We start from the raw sequence: 22545 nt of genomic DNA on the forward strand, positions 1-22545 counted from the left end.
ACAAGGAATATTAAGGAATATTTTGACTTAGCACAAACCACATGTGCATTAGAATACACTTGGAATAGAAAGGAATGTTTTGACCCAGTACAAGAAAGAAGTGTATTGGAATTTACTTGGAATAGAAAGGAATGTTTTGTCTCAGCACACACAATATGTGCTTTAGAATATACTAGGAATACAATGGAATGTTTTGACTCAGGACACACAAGATGTGCATTAGAATATACGTGGAATAGAAAGGAATTTTTTGACTCAGCACACAAAACATGTGGATCGGAATAAACTCAGAATAGAAAGGAAAGTATTGATTCAGCACACACCACATATGCATTAGAATATACTTGGAATAGAAAGGAATGTTTTGACCCAGAACAAGAAGGAAGTGTATTGGAAAATACTTGGAATAGAAAGGAATGTTTTGACTCAGCACACACAACATGTGCATCAGAAAATACTTGGATTAGAAAGGAATGTTTTGACTCAGCACACACAACATGTGCATTAGAATATACAAGGAATATTAAGGATAATTTTGACTCAGCACACACAAAACGTGGATTAGATTATGCATGGAATAGAAAGGAATGTTTTGACTCAGCACACACCACATGTGCATTAGAATATTCTGGGAATAGAAAGGTATGTTTTGACTCAGCACACAGAACATGTGCATCGGAATATACTCAGAATAGAAAGGAAAGTATTGTCTCAACACACACCACATATGCATTAGAATATATTTGGAATAGAAATGAATGTTTTGACCAAGAACAAGAAGGAAGTGTATTTGAATATACTTGGAATAGAAAGGAATGTTTTGACTCAACACAAACAACATGTGAATTAGAATATACAAGGAATATTAAGGAATATTTCGACTTAGCACACACCACATGTGCATTAGTATATACTTGGAATAGAAAGGAATGTTTTGACCCAGAACAAGAAGGAAGTGTATTGGAATATACTTGGAATAGAAAGGAATGTTTTGACTCAGCACACACAATATGTCCTTTAATATACTAGGAATACAATGGAATGTTTTGACTCAGCACACACAAGATGTGCATTAGAATATACGTGGAATAGAAAGGAATTTTTTGACTCAGCACACACAACATGTGGAGCGGAATATACTCAGAATAGAAAGGAAAGTATTGACTCAGCACACACCACATATGCATTACAATATACTTGGAATAGATAGGAATGTTGAACCAGAACAAGAAGGAAGTGTATTGGAATATACTTGGAATAGAAAGGAATGTTTTGACTCACCACACACAACATGTGCATCAGAAAATACTTGGAATAGAAAGGAATATTTTGACTCAGAACTCACAACATGTGCATTAGAATTTTAAAGAAATATTAAGGAATATTTTGACTCAGCACACACAACATGTGCATTAGAATATGCGTGGAATAGAAAGGAATGTTTTGACTCAGCACACACCACATGTGCATTAGAATATACTTGGAATAGAAAGGAATGTTTTGTCTCAGCACACAAAACAAGGTTATTCGAATCTACTTGGAATAGAAAGGAATGTTTTGACGCAGCACACACAAGATGTGCGTTAGAATATACGTGGAATAGAAAGGAATGTTTTGACTCAGCACACACAAGATGTGCATTAGAATATACGTGGAATAGAAAGGAAAGTATTGACTCAGCACACACCACATATGCATTAGAATATACTTGGAATAGAAAGTAATGTTTTGACCCAGAACAAGAAGGAAGTGTATTGGAATATACTTGGAATAGAAAGGAATGTTTTGACTCAGCACACACAACATGTGCATCAGAAAATACTTGGAATAGAAGGGAATGTTTTTACTCAGCTCACACACAATATGTACTTTAGAATATACTTGGAATACAATGGAATGTTTTGACTCAGGACACACAAGATGTGTATTAGAATATACGTGGAATAGAAAGGAATGTTATGACTCAGCACACACAACATGTGGATCGGAATATACTCAGAATAGAAAGGAAAGTATTGACTCAGCACACACCACATATGCATTAGAATATACTTGGAATAGAAAGGAATGTTTTGACCCAGAACAAGAAGGAAGTGTATTGGAATATACTTGGAATAGAAAGGAATGTTTTGACTCAGCAAACACAACATGTGAATCAGAAAATACTTGGAATAGAAAGGAATGTTTTGACTCAGCACACACAACATGTGCATTAGAATATACAAGGAATATTAAGGAATATTTTGACTCAGCACACACAACATGTGCATTAGAATATTCTGGAAATAGAAAGGAATGTTTTGACACAGCACACACAACATGTGCATTAGATAGAATATACGTGGAATAGAAAGGAATGTTTTGACTCAGCACACACAACATGTGCATTAGAATATACAAGGAATATTAAGGAATATTTTGACTCAGCACACACAACATGTGCATTAGAATATTCTGGAAATAGAAAGGAATGTTTTGACTCAGCACTCACAACATGTGCATTAGAATTTACTTGGATTAGAAAGGAATGTATTTACTCAGGGCACACACAATATTTGCATTAGAATATACTTGGAATACGATGGAATGTTTTGACTCAGCACATACAACATGTGCATTAGAATATACAAGGAATATTAAGGAATATTTTGACTCAGCACACACAACATGTGCATTAGAATATTCTGGAAATAGAAAGGAATATTTTGACACAGCACACACAACATGTGCATTAGATAGAATATACGTGGAATAGAAAGGAATGTTTTGACTCAGGACACACAAGATGTGTATTAGAATATACGTGGAATAGAAAGGAATGTTATGACTCAGCACACACAACATGTGGATCGGAATATACTCAGAATAGAAAGGAAAGTATTGACTCAGCACACACCACATATGCATTAGAATATACTTGGAATAGAAAGGAATGTTTTGACCCAGAAAAGAAGGAAGTGTATTGGAATATACTTGGAATAGAAAGGAATGTTTTGACTCAGCAAACACAACATGTGAATCAGAAAATACTTGGAATAGAAAGGAATGTTTTGACTCAGCACACACAACATGTGCATTAGAATATACAAGGAATATTAAGGAATATTTTGACTCAGCACACACAACATGTGCATTAGAATATTCTGGAAATAGAAAGGAATATTTTGACACAGCACACACAACATGTGCATTAGATAGAATATACGTGGAATAGAAAGGAATGTTTTGACTCAGCACACACAACATGTGCATTAGAATATACAAGGAATATTAAGGAATATTTTGACTCAGCACACACAACATGTGCATTAGAATATTCTGGAAATAGAAAGGAATGTTTTGACTCAGCACTCACAACATGTGCATTAGAATTTTAATGAAATATTAAGGAATATTTTGACTCAGCACACACAACATGTGCATTAGAATATGCATGGAATAGAAAGGAATGTTTTGACTCAGCACACACCACATGTGCATTAGAATATACTTGGAATACAATGGAATGTTTTGACACAGCACACACAAGATGTGCATCAGAATATACTTGGAATAGAAAGGAATGTTTTGTCTCAGCACACAAAACAAGGTTATTCGAATCTACTTGGAATAGAAAGGAATATTTTGACTCAGCACACACAACATGTGGATCGGAATATACTCAGAATAGAAAGGAAAGTATTGACTCAGCACACACCACATATGCATTTGAATATACTTGGAATAGAAAGGAATGTTTTTACTCAGGGCACACACAATATTTGCATTAGAATATACTTGGAATACGATGGAATGTTTTGACTCAGGACACACAACATGTGCATCAGAAAATACTTGGAATAGAAAAAAATGTTTTGACTCAGCACATACAACATGTGCATTTGAATGTACAATGAATATTAAGGAATATTTTGACTCAGCACACACAACATGTGCATTAGAATATTCTGGAAATAGAAAGGAATGTTTTGACACAGCACACACAACATGTGCATTAGATAGAATATACGTGGAATAGAAATGTATGTTTTGACTCAGAACACACAACATGTGCATCAGAATATACTCAGAATAGAAAGGAAAGTATTGACTCAGCACACACCACATATGCATTAGAATATACTTGGAATAGAAAGGAATGTTTTGACGCAGAACAAGAAGGAAGTGTATTAGAATATACTTAAAATAGAAAGGAATGTTTTGACTCAGCACAAACAACATATGAATTAGAATATACAAGGAATATTAAGGAATATTTTGACTTAGCACACACCACATGTGCATTAGAATATACTTGGAATAGAAAGGAATGTTTTGACCCAGTACAAGAAGGAATTGTATTGGAATTTACTTGGAATAGAAAGGAATGTTTTGACTCAGCACACACAATATGTGCTTTAGAATATACTAGGAATACAATGGAATGTTTTGACTCAGGACAGACAAGATGTGCATTAGAATATACGTGGAATAGAAAGGAATTTTTTGACTTAGCACACACCACATATGCATTAAAATATACTTGGAATAGATAGGAATGTTTGACCCAGAACAAGAAGGAAGTGTATTGGAATATACTTGGAATAGAAAGGAATGTTTTGACTCACCACACACAACATGTGCATCAGAAAATACTTGGAATATAAAGGAATATTTTGACTCAGCACTCACAACATTTGCATTAGAATTTTAAAGAAATATTAAGGAATATTTTGACTAAGCACACACAACATGTGCATTCGAATATGCATGGAATAGAAAGGAATGTTTTGACTCAGCACACACCACATGTGCATTAGAATATACTTGGAATACAATGCAATGTTTTGACACAGCACACACAAGATGTGCATCAGAATATACTTGGAATAGAAAGGAATGTTTTGTCTCAGCACACAAAACAAGGTTATTCGAATCTACTTGGAATAGAAAGGAATGTTTTGACTCAGCACACACCACATGTGCTTTATAATATTCTTGGTATATCAATAAATATTTTGATGCAGCACACACAAGATGTGCATTGGAAAATACTTGGAATAGAAAGGAATGTTTTGACTCAGCACACACCACATATGCATTAGAATATACTTGGAATAGAAAGGAATGTTTTGACCCAGAACAAGAAGGAAGTGTATTGGAAAATACTTGGAATAGAAAGGAATGTTTTGACTCAGCACACACAACATGTGCATCAGAAAATACTTGGATTAGGAAGGAATGTTTTGACTCAGCACACACAACATGTGCATTAGAATATACAAGGAATATTAAGGAATATTTTGACTCAGCACACACAACATGTGCATTAGAATATTCTGGGAATAGAAAGGAATGTTTTTATGCAGCACACACAATATGTGGATCGTAATATACTCAGAATAGAAAGGAAAGTATTGACTCAGCACACACCACATATGCATTAGAATATACTTGGAATAGAAAGGAATATTTTGACCCAGAACAAGAAGGAAGTGTATTGGAATATACTTGGAATAGAAAGTAATGTTTTGACGCAGCACACACAAGATGTGCGTTAGAATATACGTGGAATAGAAAGGAATGTTTTGACTCAGCACACACAAGATGTGCATTAGAATATACGTGGAATAGAAAGGAAAGTATTGACTCAGCACACACCACATATGCATTAGAATATACTTCGAATAGAAAGTAATGTTTTGACCCAGAACAAGAAGGAAGTGTATTGGAATATACTTGGAATAGAAAGGAATGTTTTGACTCAGCACACACAACATGTGCATCAGAAAATACTTGGAATAGAAGGGAATGTTTTTACTCAGCGCACACACAATATGTACTTTAGAATATACTTGGAATACAATGGAATGTTTTGACTCAGGACACACAAGATGTGTATTAGAATATACGTGGAATAGAAAGGAATGTTTTGACTCAGCACACACAACATGTGGATCGGAATATACTCAGAATAGAAAGGAAAGTATTGACTCAGCACACACCACATATGCATTAGAATATACTTGGAATAGAAAGGAATGTTTTGACCCAGAACAAGAAGGAAGTGTATTGGAATATACTTGGAATAGAAAGGAATGTTTTGACTCAGCAAACACAACATGTGAATCAGAAAATACTTGGAATAGAAAGGAATGTTTTGACTCAGCACACACAACATGTGCATTAGAATATACAAGGAATATTAAGGAATATTTTGACTCAGCACACACAACATGTGCATTAGAATATTCTGGAAATAGAAAGGAATGTTTTGACACAGCACACACAACATGTGCATTAGATAGAATATACGTGGAATAGAAAGGAATGTTTTGACTCAGAACACACAACATGTGCATCAGAATATACTCAGAATAGAAAGGAAAGTATTGACTCAGCACACACCACATATGCATTAGAATATACTTGGAATAGAAAGGAATGTTTTGACGCAGAACAAGAAGGAGGTGTATTAGAATATACTTAAAATAGAAAGGAATGTTTTGACTCAGCACAAACAACATATGAATTAGAGTATACAAGGAATATTAAGGAATATTTTGACTTAGCACACACCACATGTGCATTAGAATATACTTGGAATAGAAAGGAATGTTTTGACCCAGTACAAGAAGGAATTGTATTGGAATTTACTTGGAATAGAAAGGAATGTTTTGTCTCAGCACACACAATATGTGCTTTAGAATATACTAGGAATACAATGGAATGTTTTGACTCAGGACACACAAGATGTGCATTAGAATATACGTGGAATAGAAAGGAATTTTTTGACTCAGCACACACAACATGTGGATCGGAATATACTCAGAATAGAAAGGAAAGTATTGATTCAGCACACACTACACATGCATTAGAATATACTTGGAATAGAAAGGAATGTTTTGACTCAGCACACACAACATGTGCATCAGAAAATACTTGGAATAGAAAGGAATATTTTGACTCAGCACTCACAACATGTGCATTAGAATATACAAGGAATATTAAGGAATTTTTTGACTCAGCACACACAAAATGTGGATTAGAATATGCATGGAATAGAAAGGAATGTTTTGACTCAGCACACACCACATGTGCATTAGAATATTCTGGGAATAGAAAGGTATGTTCTGACTCAGCACACACAACATGTGCATTAGATAGAATATACTTGGAATAGAAAGGAATGTTTTGACTCAGCAAACACAACATGTGCATCGGAATATACTCAGAATAGAAAGGAAAGTATTGACTCAACACACACCACATATGCATTAGAATATATTTGAAATAGAAATGAATGTTTTGACCCAGAACAAGAAGGAAGTGTATTTGAATATACTTGGAATAGAAAGGAATGTTTTGACACAACACAAACAACATGTGAATTAGAATATACAAGGAATATTAAGGAATATTTTGACTTAGCACACACCACATGTGCATTAGAATATACTTGGAATAGAAAGGAATGTTTTGACCCAGAACAAGAAGGAAGTGTATTGGAATATACTTGGAATAGAAAGGAAATTTTGACTCAGCACACACAATATGTGCTTTAGAATATACGAGGAATACAATGGAATGTTTTGACTCAGGACAGACAAGATGTGCATTAGAATATACGTGGAATAGAAAGGAATTTTTTGACTTAGCACACACCACATATGCATTAAAATATACTTGGAATAGATAGGAATGTTTGACCCAGAACAAGAAGGAAGTGTATTGGAATATACTTGGAATAGAAAGGAATGTTTTGACTCAGCACACACAACATGTGCATCAGAAAATACTTGGAATATAAAGGAATATTTTGACTCAGCACTCACAACATTTGCATTAGAATTTTAAAGAAATATTAAGGAATATTTTGACTAAGCACACACAACATGTGCATTCGAATATGCATGGAATAGAAAGCAATGTTTTGACTCAGCACACACCACATGTGCATCAGAAAATACTTGGAATAGAAAGGAATATTTTGACTCAGCACTCACAACATGTGCATTAGAATATACAAGGAATATTAAGGAATTTTTTGACTCAGCACACACAAAATGTGGATTAGAATATGCATGGAATAGAAAGGAATGTTTTGACTCAGCACACACCACATGTGCATTAGAATATTCTGGGAATAGAAAGGTATGTTCTGACTCAGCACACACAACATGTGCATTAGATAGAATATACTTCGAATAGAAAGGAATGTTTTGACTCAGCAAACACAACATGTGCATCGGAATATACTCAGAATAGAAAGGAAAGTATTGACTCAACACACACCACATATGCATTAGAATATATTTGAAATAGAAATGAATGTTTTGACCCAGAACAAGAAGGAAGTGTATTTGAATATACTTGGAATAGAAAGGAATGTTTTCACACAACACAAACAACATGTGAATTAGAATATACAAGGAATATTAAGGAATATTTTGACTTAGCACACACCACATGTGCATTAGAATATACTTGGAATAGAAAGGAATGTTTTGACCCAGAACAAGAAGGAAGTGTATTGGAATATACTTGGAATAGAAAGGAATGTTTTGACTCAGCACACACAATATGTGCTTTAGAATATACTAGGAATACAATGGAATGTTTTGACTCAGGACAGACAAGATGTGCATTAGAATATACGTGGAATAGAAAGGAATTTTTTGACTTAGCACACACCACATATGCATTAAAATATACTTGGAATAGATAGGAATGTTTGACCCAGAACAAGAAGGAAGTGTATTGGAATATACTTGGAATAGAAAGGAATGTTTTGACTCACCACACACAACATGTGCATCAGAAAATACTTGGAATATAAAGGAATATTTTGACTCAGCACTCACAACATTTGCATTAGAATTTTAAAGAAATATTAAGGAATATTTTGACTAAGCACACACAACATGTGCATTCGAATATGCATGGAATAGAAAGGAATGTTTTGACTCAGCACACACCACATGTGCATTAGAATATACTTGGAATACAATGCAATGTTTTGACACAGCACACACAAGATGTGCATCAGAATATACTTGGAATAGAAAGGAATGTTTTGTCTCAGCGCACAAAACAAGGTTATTCGAATCTACTTGGAATAGAAAGGAATGTTTTGACTCAGCACACACCACATGTGCTTTATAATATTCTTGGTATATCAATAAATATTTTGACGCAGCACACACAAGATGTGCATTGGAAAATACTTGGAATAGAAAGGAATGTTTTGACTCAGCACACACCACATATGCATTAGAATATACTTGGAATAGAAAGGAATGTTTTGACCCAGAACAAGAAGGAAGTGTATTGGAAAATACTTGGAATAGAAAGGAATGTTTTGACTCAGCACACACAACATGTGCATCAGAAAATACTTGGATTAGGAAGGAATGTTTTGACTCAGCACACACAACATGTGCATTAGAATATACAAGTAATATTAAGGAATATTTTGACTCAGCACACACAACATGTGCATTAGAATATTCTGGGAATAGAAAGGAATGTTTTTATGCAGCACACGCAATATGTGGATCGTAATATACTCAGAATAGAAAGGAAAGTATTGACTCAGCACACACCACATATGCATTAGAATATACTTGGAATAGAAAGGAATATTTTGACCCAGAACAAGAAGGAAGTGTATTGGAATATACTTGGAATAGAAAGTAATGTTTTGACGCAGCACACACAAGATGTGCGTTAGAATATAAGTGGAATAGAAAGGAATGTTTTGACTCAGCACACACAAGATGTGCATTAGAATATACGTGGAATAGAAAGGAAAGTATTGACTCAGCACACACCACATATGCATTAGAATATACTTGGAATAGAAAGAAATGTTTTGACCCAGAACAAGAAGGAAGTGTATTGGAATATACTTGGAATAGAAAGGAATGTTTTGACTCAGCACACACAACATGTGCATCAGAAAATACTTGGAATAGAAGGGAATGTTTTTACTCAGCGCACACACAATATGTACTTTAGAATATACTTGGAATACAATGGAATGTTTTGACTCAGGACACACAAGATGTGTATTAGAATATACGTGGAATAGAAAGGAATGTTTTGACTCAGCACACACAACATGTGGATCGGAATATACTCAGAATAGAAAGGAAAGTATTGACTCAGCACACACCACATATGCATTAGAATATACTTGGAATAGAAAGGAATGTTTTGACCCAGAACAAGAAGGAAGTATATTGGAATATACTTGGAATAGAAAGGAATGTTTTGACTCAGCAAACACAACATGTGAATCAGAAAATACTTGGAATAGAAAGGAATGTTTTGACTCAGCACACACAACATGTGCATTAGAATATACAAGGAATATTAAGGAATATTTTGACTCAGCACACACAACATGTGCATTAGAATATTCTGGAAATAGAAAGGAATGTTTTGACACAGCACACACAACATGTGCATTAGATAGAATATACGTGGAATAGAAAGGAATGTTTTGACTCAGCACACACAACATGTGCATTAGAATATACAAGGAATATTAAGGAATATTTTGACTCAGCACACACAACATGTGCATTAGAATATTCTGGAAATAGAAAGGAATGTTTTGACTCAGCACTCACAACATGTGCATTAGAATTTTAATGAAATATTAAGGAATATTTTGACTCAGCACACACAACATGTGCATTAGAATATGCATGGAATAGAAAGGAATGTTTTGACTCAGCACACACCACATGTGCATTAGAATATACTTGGAATACAATGGAATGTTTTGACACAGCACACACAAGATGTGCATCAGAATATACTTGGAATAGAAAGGAATGTTTTGTCTCAGCACTCGAACCAAGGTTATTCGAATCTACTTGGAATAGAAAGGAATGTTTTGACTCAGCACAGAACACATGTGCATTAGAATATACTTGGAATAGAAAGGAATGTTTTGACTCAGCACACACCACATGTGCTTTAGAATATTCTTGGTTTATCAATAAATATTTTGACGCAGCACACACAAGATGTGCATTGGAAAATACTTGGAATAGAAAGGAATGTTTTGACTCAGCACACACCACATATGCATTAGAATATACTTGGAATAGAAAGGAATGTTTTCACCCAGAACAAGAAGGAAGTGTATTGGAAAATACTTGGAATAGAAAGGAATGTATTGACTCAGCACACACAACATGTGTATCAGAAAATACTTGGATTTGAAAGGAATGTTTTGACTCAGCAGACACAACATGTGCATTAGAATATACAAGGAATATTAAGGAATATTTTGACTCAGCACACACAAAATGTGGATTAGAATATGCATGGAAGAGAAAGGAATGTTTTGAGTCAGCACACACCACATGTGCATTAGAATATTCTGGGAATAGAAAGGTATGTTTAGACTCAGCACACACAACATGTGCATTAGATAGAATATACTTGGAATAGAAATGAATGTTTTGACTCAGCAAACACAACATGTGCATCGGAATATACTCAGAATAGAAAGGAAAGTATTGACTCAACACACACCACATATGCATTAGAATATATTTGGAATAGAAATGAATGTTTTGACCCAGAACAAGAAGGAAGTGTATTTGAATATACTTGGAATAGAAAGGAACGATTTGACTCAACGCAAACAACATGTGAATTAGAATATACAAGGAATATTAAGGAATATTTCGATATAGCACACACCACATGTGCATTAGAATATACTTGGAATAGAAAGGAATGTTTTGACCCAGAACAAGAAGGAAATGTATTGGAATATACTTGGAATAGAAAGGAATGTTGTGACTCTGCATACACAATATGTGCTTTAGAATATACTTGGAATACAATGGAATGTTTTGACTCAGGACACACAAGATGTGCATTAGAATATACGTGCAATAGAAAGGAATGTTTTGACTCAGCACACACAACATGTGGATCGGAATATACTCAGAATAGAAAGGAAAGTATTGACTCAGCACACACCACATATGCATTAGAATATACTTGGAATAGAAAGGAATGTTTTGAACTAGAACAAGAAGGGTGTATTGGAATATACTTGGAATAGAAAGGAATGTTTAGACTCAGCACACACAACATGTGCATCAGAAAATACTTCGAATAGAAAGGTATGTTTTTACTCAGCGCACACACAATATGTGCTTTAGAATATACTTGGAATATGATGGAATGTTTTGACTCAGCACAAACAACATGTGAATTAGAATATACAAGGAATATTAAGGAATATTTTGACTTAGCACACACCACCTGTGAATTAGAATATTCTGGGAATAGATAGGAATGTTTTGACACAGCACACACAACATGTGCATTAGATAGAATATACGTGGAATAGAAAGGAATGTTTTGACTCTGAACACACAACATGTGCATCAGAATATACTCAGAATAGAAAGGAAAGTATTGACTCAGCACACACCACATATGAATTAGAATATAGTTGGAATAGAAAGGAATGTTTTGACCCAGAACAAGAAGGAAGTGTATTAGAATATACTTGAAATAGAAAGGAATGTTTTGACTCAGCACAAACAACATATGAATTAGAATATACAAGGAATATTAAGGAATAATTTGACTTAGCACACACCACATGTGCATTAGAATATACTTGGAATAGAAAGGAATGTTTTGACCCAGTACAAGAAGGAAGTGGATTGGAATTTACTTGGAATAGAAAGGAATGTTTTGTCTCAGCACACACAATATGTGCTTTAGAATATACTAGGAATACAATGGAATGTTTTGACTCAGGACACACAAGATGTGCATTAGAATATACGTGGAATAGAAAGGAATTTTTTGACTCAGCACACACAACATGTGGATCGGAATATACTCAGAATAGAAAGGAAAGTATTGATTCATCACACACCACATATGCATTAGAATATACTTGGAATAGAAAGGAATGTTTTGACCCAGAACAAGAAGGAAGTGTATTGGAATATACTTGGAATAGAAAGGAATGTTTTGACTCAGCACACACAACATGTGCATTAGAAAATACTTGGAATAGAAAGGAATATTTTGACTCAGCACTCACAACATGTGCATTAGAATTTTAATGAAATATTAAGGAATATTTTGACTCAGCACACACAACATGTGCATTAGAATATGCATGAAATAGAAAGGAATGTTTTGACTCAGCACGCACCACATGTGCATTAGATAGAATATACGTGGAATAGAAAGGAATGTTTTGACTCAGCACACACAACATGTGCATTAGAATATACAAGGAATATTAAGGAATATTTTGACTCAGCACACACAACATGTGCATTAGAATATTCTGGAAATAGAAAGGAATGTTTTGACTCAGCACTCACAACATGTGCATTAGAATTTTAATGAAATATTAAGGAATATTTTGACTCAGCACACACAACATGTGCATTAGAATATGCATGGAATAGAAAGGAATGTTTTGACTCAGCACACACCACATGTGCATTAGAATATACTTGGAATACAATGGAATGTTTTGACACAGCACACACAAGATGTGCATCAGAATATACTTGGAATAGAAAGGAATGTTTTGTCTCAGCACACAAAACAAGGTTATTCGAATCTACTTGGAATAGAAAGGAATATTTTGACTCAGCACACACAACATGTGGATCGGAATATACTCAGAATAGAAAGGAAAGTATTGACTCAGCACACACCACATATGCATTTGAATATACTTGGAATAGAAAGGAATGTTTTTACTCAGGGCACACACAATATTTGCATTAGAATATACTTGGAATACGATGGAATGTTTTGACTCAGGACACACAAAATGTGCATCAGAAAATACTTGGAATAGAAAAAAATGTTTTGACTCAGCACATACAACATGTGCATTTGAATGCACAATGAATATTAAGGAATATTTTGACTCAGCACACACAAAATGTGCATTAGAATATTCTGGAAATAGAAAGGAATGTTTTGACACAGCACACACAACATGTGCATTAGATAGAATATACGTGGAATAGAAAGGTATGTTTTGACTCAGAACACACAACATGTGCATCAGAATATACTCAGAATAGAAAGGAAAGTATTGACTCAGCACACACCACATATGCATTAGAATATACTTGGAATAGAAAGGAATGTTTTGACGCAGAACAAGAAGGAAGTGTATTAGAATATACTTAAAATAGAAAGGAATGTTTTGACTCAACACAAACAACATATGAATTAGAATATACAAGGAATATTAAGGAATATTTTGACTTAGCACACACCACATGTGCATTAGAATATACTTGGAATAGAAAGGAATGTTTTGACCAGTACAAGAAGGAATTGTATTGGAATTTACTTGGAATAGAAAGGAATGTTTTGTCTCAGCACACACAATATGTGCTTTAGAATATACTAGGAATACAATGGAATGTTTTGACTCAGGACACACAAGATGTGCATTAGAATATACGTGGAATAGAAAGGAATTTTTTGACTCAGCACACACAACATGTGGATCGGAATATACTCAGAATAGAAAGGAAAGTATTGATTCAGCACACACTACACATGCATTAGAATATACTTGGAATAGAAAGGAATGTTTTGACTCAGCACACACAACATGTGCATCAGAAAATACTTGGAATAGAAAGGAATATTTTGACTCAGCACTCACAACATGTGCATTAGAATATACAAGGAATATTAAGGAATTTTTTGACTCAGCACACACAAAATGTGGATTAGAATATGCATGGAATAGAAAGGAATGTTTTGACTCAGCACACACCACATGTGCATCAGAAAATACTTGGAATATAAAGGAATATTTTGACTCAGCACTCACAACATGTGCATTAGAATTTTAAAGAAATATTAAGGAATATTTTGACTCAGCACACACAACATGTGCATTCGAATATGCATGGAACAGAAAGGAATGTTTTGACTCAGCACACACCACATGTGCATTAGAATATACTTGGAATACAATGCAATGTTTTGACACAGCACACACAAGATGTGCATCAGAATATACTTGGAATAGAAAGGAATGTTTTGTCTCAGCACACAAAACAAGGTTATTCGAATCTACTTGGAATAGAAAGGAATGTTTTGACTCAGCACACACCACATGTGCTTTATAATATTCTTGGTATATCAATAAATATTTTGACGCAGCACACACAAGATGTGCATTGGAAAATACTTGGAATAGAAAGGAATGTTTTGACTCAGCACACACCACATATGCATTAGAATATACTTGGAATAGAAAGGAATGTTTTGACCCAGAACAAGAAGGAAGTGTATTGGAAAATACTTGGAATAGAAAGGAATGTTTTGACTCAGCACACACAACATGTGCATCAGAAAATACTTGGATTAGGAAGGAATGTTTTGACTCAGCACACACAACATGTGCATTAGAATATACAAGTAATATTAAGGAATATTTTGACTCAGCACACACAACATGTGCATTAGAATATGCATGGAATAGAAAGGAATGTTTTGACTCAGCACACACAACATGTGCATTAGATAGAATATACTTGGAATAGAAAGGAATGTTTTGACTCAGTAAATACAACATGTGCATCGGAATATACTCAGAATAGAAAGGAAAGTATTGACTCAACACACACCACATTTGCATTGGAATATACTTGGAATAGAAATGAATGTTTTGACCCAGAACAAGAAGGAAGTGTATTTGAATATACTTGGAATAGAAAGGAATGTTTTGACTCAACACAAACAACATGTGAATTAGAATGTACAAGGAATATTAAGGAATATTTTGACATAGCACACACCACATGTGCATTAGAATATACTTGGATTAGAAAGGAATGTTTTGACCCAGAACAAGAAGGAAATGTATTGGAATATACTTGGAATAGAAAGGAATGTTTTGACTCAGCACACACAATATGTGCTTTAGAATATACTTGGAATACAATGGAATGTTTTGACTCAGGACACACAAGATGTGCATTAGAATATACGTGCAATAGAAAGGAATGTTTTGACTCAGCACACACAATATGTGCATCAGAAAATACTTAGAATAGAAAGGTATGTTTTTACTCAGCGCACACACAATATGTGCTTTAGAATATACTTGGAATATGATGGAATGTTTTGACTCAGCACAAACAACATGTGAATTAGAATATACAAGGAATATTAAGGAATATTTTGACTTAGCACACACCACCTGTGCATTAGAATATTCTGGGAATAGAAAGGAATGTTTTTATGCAGCACACACAATATGAGGATCGTAATATACTCAGAATAGAAAGGAAAGTATTGACTCAGCACACACCACATATGCATTAGAATATACTTGGAATAGAAAGGAATATTTTGACCCAGAACAAGAAGGAAGTGTATTGGAATATACTTGGAATAGAAAGTAATGTTTTGACTCAGCACACACAACATGTGCATCAGAATATACTCAGAATAGAAAGGAAAGTATTGACTCAGCACGCACCACATTTGCAATAAAATATAGTTGGAATAGAAAGGAATGTTTTGACCCAGAACAAGAAGGAAGTGTATTAGAATATACTTGAAATAGAAAGGAATGTTTTGACTCAGCACACACAACATGTGCATCGGAATATACTCAGAATAGAAAGGAAAGTATTGTCTCAACACACACCACATATGCATTAGAATATATTTGGAATAGAAATGAATTTTTTGACCAAGAACAAGAAGGAAGTGTATTTGAATATACTTGGAATAGAAAGGAATGTTTTGACTCAACATAAACAACATGTGAATTAGAATATACAAGGAATATTAAGGAATATTTTGACTTAGCACACACCACATGTGCATTAGAATATACTTGGAATAGAAAGGAATGTTTTGACCCAGAACAAGAAGGAAGTGTATTGGAATATACTTGGAATAGAAAGGAATGTTTTGACTCAGCACACACAACATGTGCATCAGAATATACTCAGAATAGAAAGGAAAGTATTGACTCAGCACACACCACATATGCATTAAAATATAGTTGGAATAGAAAGGAATGTTTTGACCCAGAACAAGAAGGAAGTGTATTAGAATATACTTGAAATAGAAAGGAATGATTTGACTCAGCACAAACAACATATGAATTAGATTATACAAGGAATATTAAGGAATATTTTGACTTAGCACAAACCACATGTGCATTAGAATACACTTGGAATAGAAAGGAATGTTTTGACCCAGTACAAGAAAGAAGTGTATTGGAATTTACTTGGAATAGAAAGGAATGTTTTGTCTCAGCACACACAATATGTGCTTTAGAATATACTAGGAATACAATGGAATGTTTTGACTCAGGACACACAAGATGTGCATTAGAATATACGTGGAATAGAAAGGAATTTTTTGACTCAGCACACAAAACATGTGGATCGGAATAAACTCAGAATAGAAAGGAAAGTATTGATTCAGCACACACCACATATGCATTAGAATATACTTGGAATAGAAAGGAATGTTTTGACCCAGAACAAGAAGGAAGTGTATTGGAAAATACTTGGAATAGAAAGGAATGTTTTGACTCAGCACACACAACATGTGCATCAGAAAATACTTGGATTAGAAAGGAATGTTTTGACTCAGCACACACAACATGTGCATTAGAATATACAAGGAATATTAAGGATAATTTTGACTCAGCACACACAAAACGTGGATTAGATTATGCATGGAATAGAAATGAATGTTTTGACTCAGCACACACCACATGTGCATTAGAATATTCTGGGAATAGAAAGGTATGTTTTGACTCAGCACACACAACATGTGCATCGGAATATACTCAGAATAGAAAGGAAAGTATTGTCTCAACACACACCACATATGCATTAGAATATATTTGGAATAGAAATGAATGTTTTGACCAAGAACAAGAAGGAAGTGTATTTGAATATACTTGGAATAGAAAGGAATGTTTTGACTCAACACAAACAACATGTGAATTAGAATATACAAGGAATATTAAGGAATATTTTGACTTAGCACACACCACATGTGCATTAGAATATACTTGGAATAGAAAGGAATGTTTTGACCAGTACAAGAAGGAATTGTATTGGAATTTACTTGGAATAGAAAGGAATGTTTTGTCTCAGCACACACAATATGTGCTTTAGAATATACTAGGAATACAATGGAATGTTTTGACTCAGGACACACAAGATGTGCATTAGAATATACGTGGAATAGAAAGGAATTTTTTGACTCAGCACACACAACATGTGGATCGGAATATACTCAGAATAGAAAGGAAAGTATTGATTCAGCACACACTACACATGCATTAGAATATACTTGGAATAGAAAGGAATGTTTTGACTCAGCACACACAACATGTGCATCAGAAAATACTTGGAATAGAAAGGAATATTTTGACTCAGCACTCACAACATGTGCATTAGAATATACAAGGAATATTAAGGAATTTTTTGACTCAGCACACACAAAATGTGGATTAGAATATGCATGGAATAGAAAGGAATGTTTTGACTCAGCACACACCACATGTGCATCAGAAAATACTTGGAATATAAAGGAATATTTTGACTCAGCACTCACAACATGTGCATTAGAATTTTAAAGAAATATTAAGGAATATTTTGACTCAGCACACACAACATGTGCATTCGAATATGCATGGAACAGAAAGGAATGTTTTGACTCAGCACACACCACATGTGCATTAGAATATACTTGGAATACAATGCAATGTTTTGACACAGCACACACAAGATGTGCATCAGAATATACTTGGAATAGAAAGGAATGTTTTGTCTCAGCACACAAAACAAGGTTATTCGAATCTACTTGGAATAGAAAGGAATGTTTTGACTCAGCACACACCACATGTGCTTTATAATATTCTTGGTATATCAATAAATATTTTGACGCAGCACACACAAGATGTGCATTGGAAAATACTTGGAATAGAAAGGAATGTTTTGACTCAGCACACACCACATATGCATTAGAATATACTTGGAATAGAAAGGAATGTTTTGACCCAGAACAAGAAGGAAGTGTATTGGAAAATACTTGGAATAGAAAGGAATGTTTTGACTCAGCACACACAACATGTGCATCAGAAAATACTTGGATTAGGAAGGAATGTTTTGACTCAGCACACACAACATGTGCATTAGAATATACAAGTAATATTAAGGAATATTTTGACTCAGCACACACAACATGTGCATTAGAATATGCATGGAATAGAAAGGAATGTTTTGACTCAGCACACACAACATGTGCATTAGATAGAATATACTTGGAATAGAAAGGAATGTTTTGACTCAGTAAATACAACATGTGCATCGGAATATACTCAGAATAGAAAGGAAAGTATTGACTCAACACACACCACATTTGCATTGGAATATACTTGGAATAGAAATGAATGTTTTGACCCAGAACAAGAAGGAAGTGTATTTGAATATACTTGGAATAGAAAGGAATGTTTTGACTCAACACAAACAACATGTGAATTAGAATGTACAAGGAATATTAAGGAATATTTTGACATAGCACACACCACATGTGCATTAGAATATACTTGGATTAGAAAGGAATGTTTTGACCCAGAACAAGAAGGAAATGTATTGGAATATACTTGGAATAGAAAGGAATGTTTTGACTCAGCACACACAATATGTGCTTTAGAATATACTTGGAATACAATGGAATGTTTTGACTCAGGACACACAAGATGTGCATTAGAATATACGTGCAATAGAAAGGAATGTTTTGACTCAGCACACACAATATGTGCATCAGAAAATACTTAGAATAGAAAGGTATGTTTTTACTCAGCGCACACACAATATGTGCTTTAGAATATACTTGGAATATGATGGAATGTTTTGACTCAGCACAAACAACATGTGAATTAGAATATACAAGGAATATTAAGGAATATTTTGACTTAGCACACACCACCTGTGCATTAGAATATTCTGGGAATAGAAAGGAATGTTTTTATGCAGCACACACAATATGTGGATCGTAATATACTCAGAATAGAAAGGAAAGTATTGACTCAGCACACACCACATATGCATTAGAATATACTTGGAATAGAAAGGAATATTTTGACCCAGAACAAGAAGGAAGTGTATTGGAATATACTTGGAATAGAAAGTAATGTTTTGACTCAGCACACACAACATGTGCATCAGAATATACTCAGAATAGAAAGGAAAGTATTGACTCAGCACGCACCACATTTGCATTAAAATATAGTTTGAATAGAAAGGAATGTTTTGACCCAGAACAAGAAGGAAGTGTATTAGAATATACTTGAAATAGAAAGGAATGTTTTGACTCAGCACACACAACATGTGCATCGGAATATACTCAGAATAGAAAGGAAAGTATTGTCTCAACACACACCACATATGCATTAGAATATATTTGGAATAGAAATGAATTTTTTGACCAAGAACAAGAAGGAAGTGTATTTGAATATACTTGGAATAGAAAGGAATGTTTTGACTCAACATAAACAACATGTGAATTAGAATATACAAGGAATATTAAGGAATATTTTGACTTAGCACACACCACATGTGCATTAGAATATACTTGGAATAGAAAGGAATGTTTTGACCCAGAACAAGAAGGAAGTGTATTGGAATATACTTGGAATAGAAAGGAATGTTTTGACTCAGCACACACAACATGTGCATCAGAATATACTCAGAATAGAAAGGAAAGTATTGACTCAGCACACACCACATATGCATTAAAATATAGTTGGAATAGAAAGGAATGTTTTGACCCAGAACAAGAAGGAAGTGTATTAGAATATACTTGAAATAGAAAGGAATGATTTGACTCAGCACAAACAACATATGAATTAGATTATACAAGGAATATTAAGGAATATTTTGACTTAGCACAAACCACATGTGCATTAGAATACACTTGGAATAGAAAGGAATGTTTTGACCCAGTACAAGAAAGAAGTGTATTGGAATTTACTTGGAATAGAAAGGAATGTTTTGTCTCAGCACACACAATATGTGCTTTAGAATATACTAGGAATACAATGGAATGTTTTGACTCAGGACACACAAGATGTGCATTAGAATATACGTGGAATAGAAAGGAATTTTTTGACTCAGCACACAAAACATGTGGATCGGAATAAACTCAGAATAGAAAGGAAAGTATTGATTCAGCACACACCACATATGCATTAGAATATACTTGGAATAGAAAGGAATGTTTTGACCCAGAACAAGAAGGAAGTGTATTGGAAAATACTTGGAATAGAAAGGAATGTTTTGACTCAGCACACACAACATGTGCATCAGAAAATACTTGGATTAGAAAGGAATGTTTTGACTCAGCACACACAACATGTGCATTAGAATATACAAGGAATATTAAGGATAATTTTGACTCAGCACACACAAAACGTGGATTAGATTATGCATGGAATAGAAAGGAATGTTTTGACTCAGCACACACCACATGTGCATTAGAATATTCTGGGAATAGAAAGGTATGTTTTGACTCAGCACACACAACATGTGCATCGGAATATACTCAGAATAGAAAGGAAAGTATTGTCTCAACACACACCACATATGCATTAGAATATATTTGGAATAGAAATGAATGTTTTGACCAAGAACAAGAAGGAAGTGTATTTGAATATACTTGGAATAGAAAGGAATGTTTTGACTCAACACAAACAACATGTGAATTAGAATATACAAGGAATATTAAGGAATATTTCGACTTAGCACACACCACATGTGCATTAGTATATACTTGGAATAGAAAGGAATGTTTTGACCCAGAACAAGAAGGAAGTGTATTGGAATATACTTGGAATAGAAAGGAATGTTTTGACTCAGCACACACAATATGTGCTTTAGAATATACTAGGAATACAATGGAATGTTTTGACTCAGGACACACAAGATGTGCATTAGAATATACGTGGAATAGAAAGGAATTTTTTGACTCAGCACACACAACATGTGGAGCGGAATATACTCAGAATAGAAAGGAAAGTATTGACTCAGCACACACCACATATGCATTACAATATACTTGGAATAGATAGGAATGTTGAACCAGAACAAGAAGGAAGTGTATTGGAATATACTTGGAATAGAAAGGAATGTTTTGACTCACCACACACAACATGTGCATCAGAAAATACTTGGAATAGAAAGGAATATTTTGACTCAGAACTCACAACATGTGCATTAGAATTTTAAAGAAATATTAAGGAATATTTTGACTCAGCACACACAACATGTGCATTAGAATATGCGTGGAATAGAAAGGAATGTTTTGACTCAGCACACACCACATGTGCATTAGAATATACTTGGAATAGAAAGGAATGTTTTGTCTCAGCACACAAAACAAGGTTATTCGAATCTACTTGGAATAGAAAGGAATGTTTTGACGCAGCACACACAAGATGTGCGTTAGAATATACGTGGAATAGAAAGGAATGTTTTGACT

The sequence above is a fragment of the Narcine bancroftii genome, chromosome 2 (assembly GCF_036971445.1).
Source record: "Narcine bancroftii isolate sNarBan1 chromosome 2, sNarBan1.hap1, whole genome shotgun sequence".
Classification (NCBI taxonomy): domain Eukaryota; kingdom Metazoa; phylum Chordata; class Chondrichthyes; order Torpediniformes; family Narcinidae; genus Narcine; species Narcine bancroftii.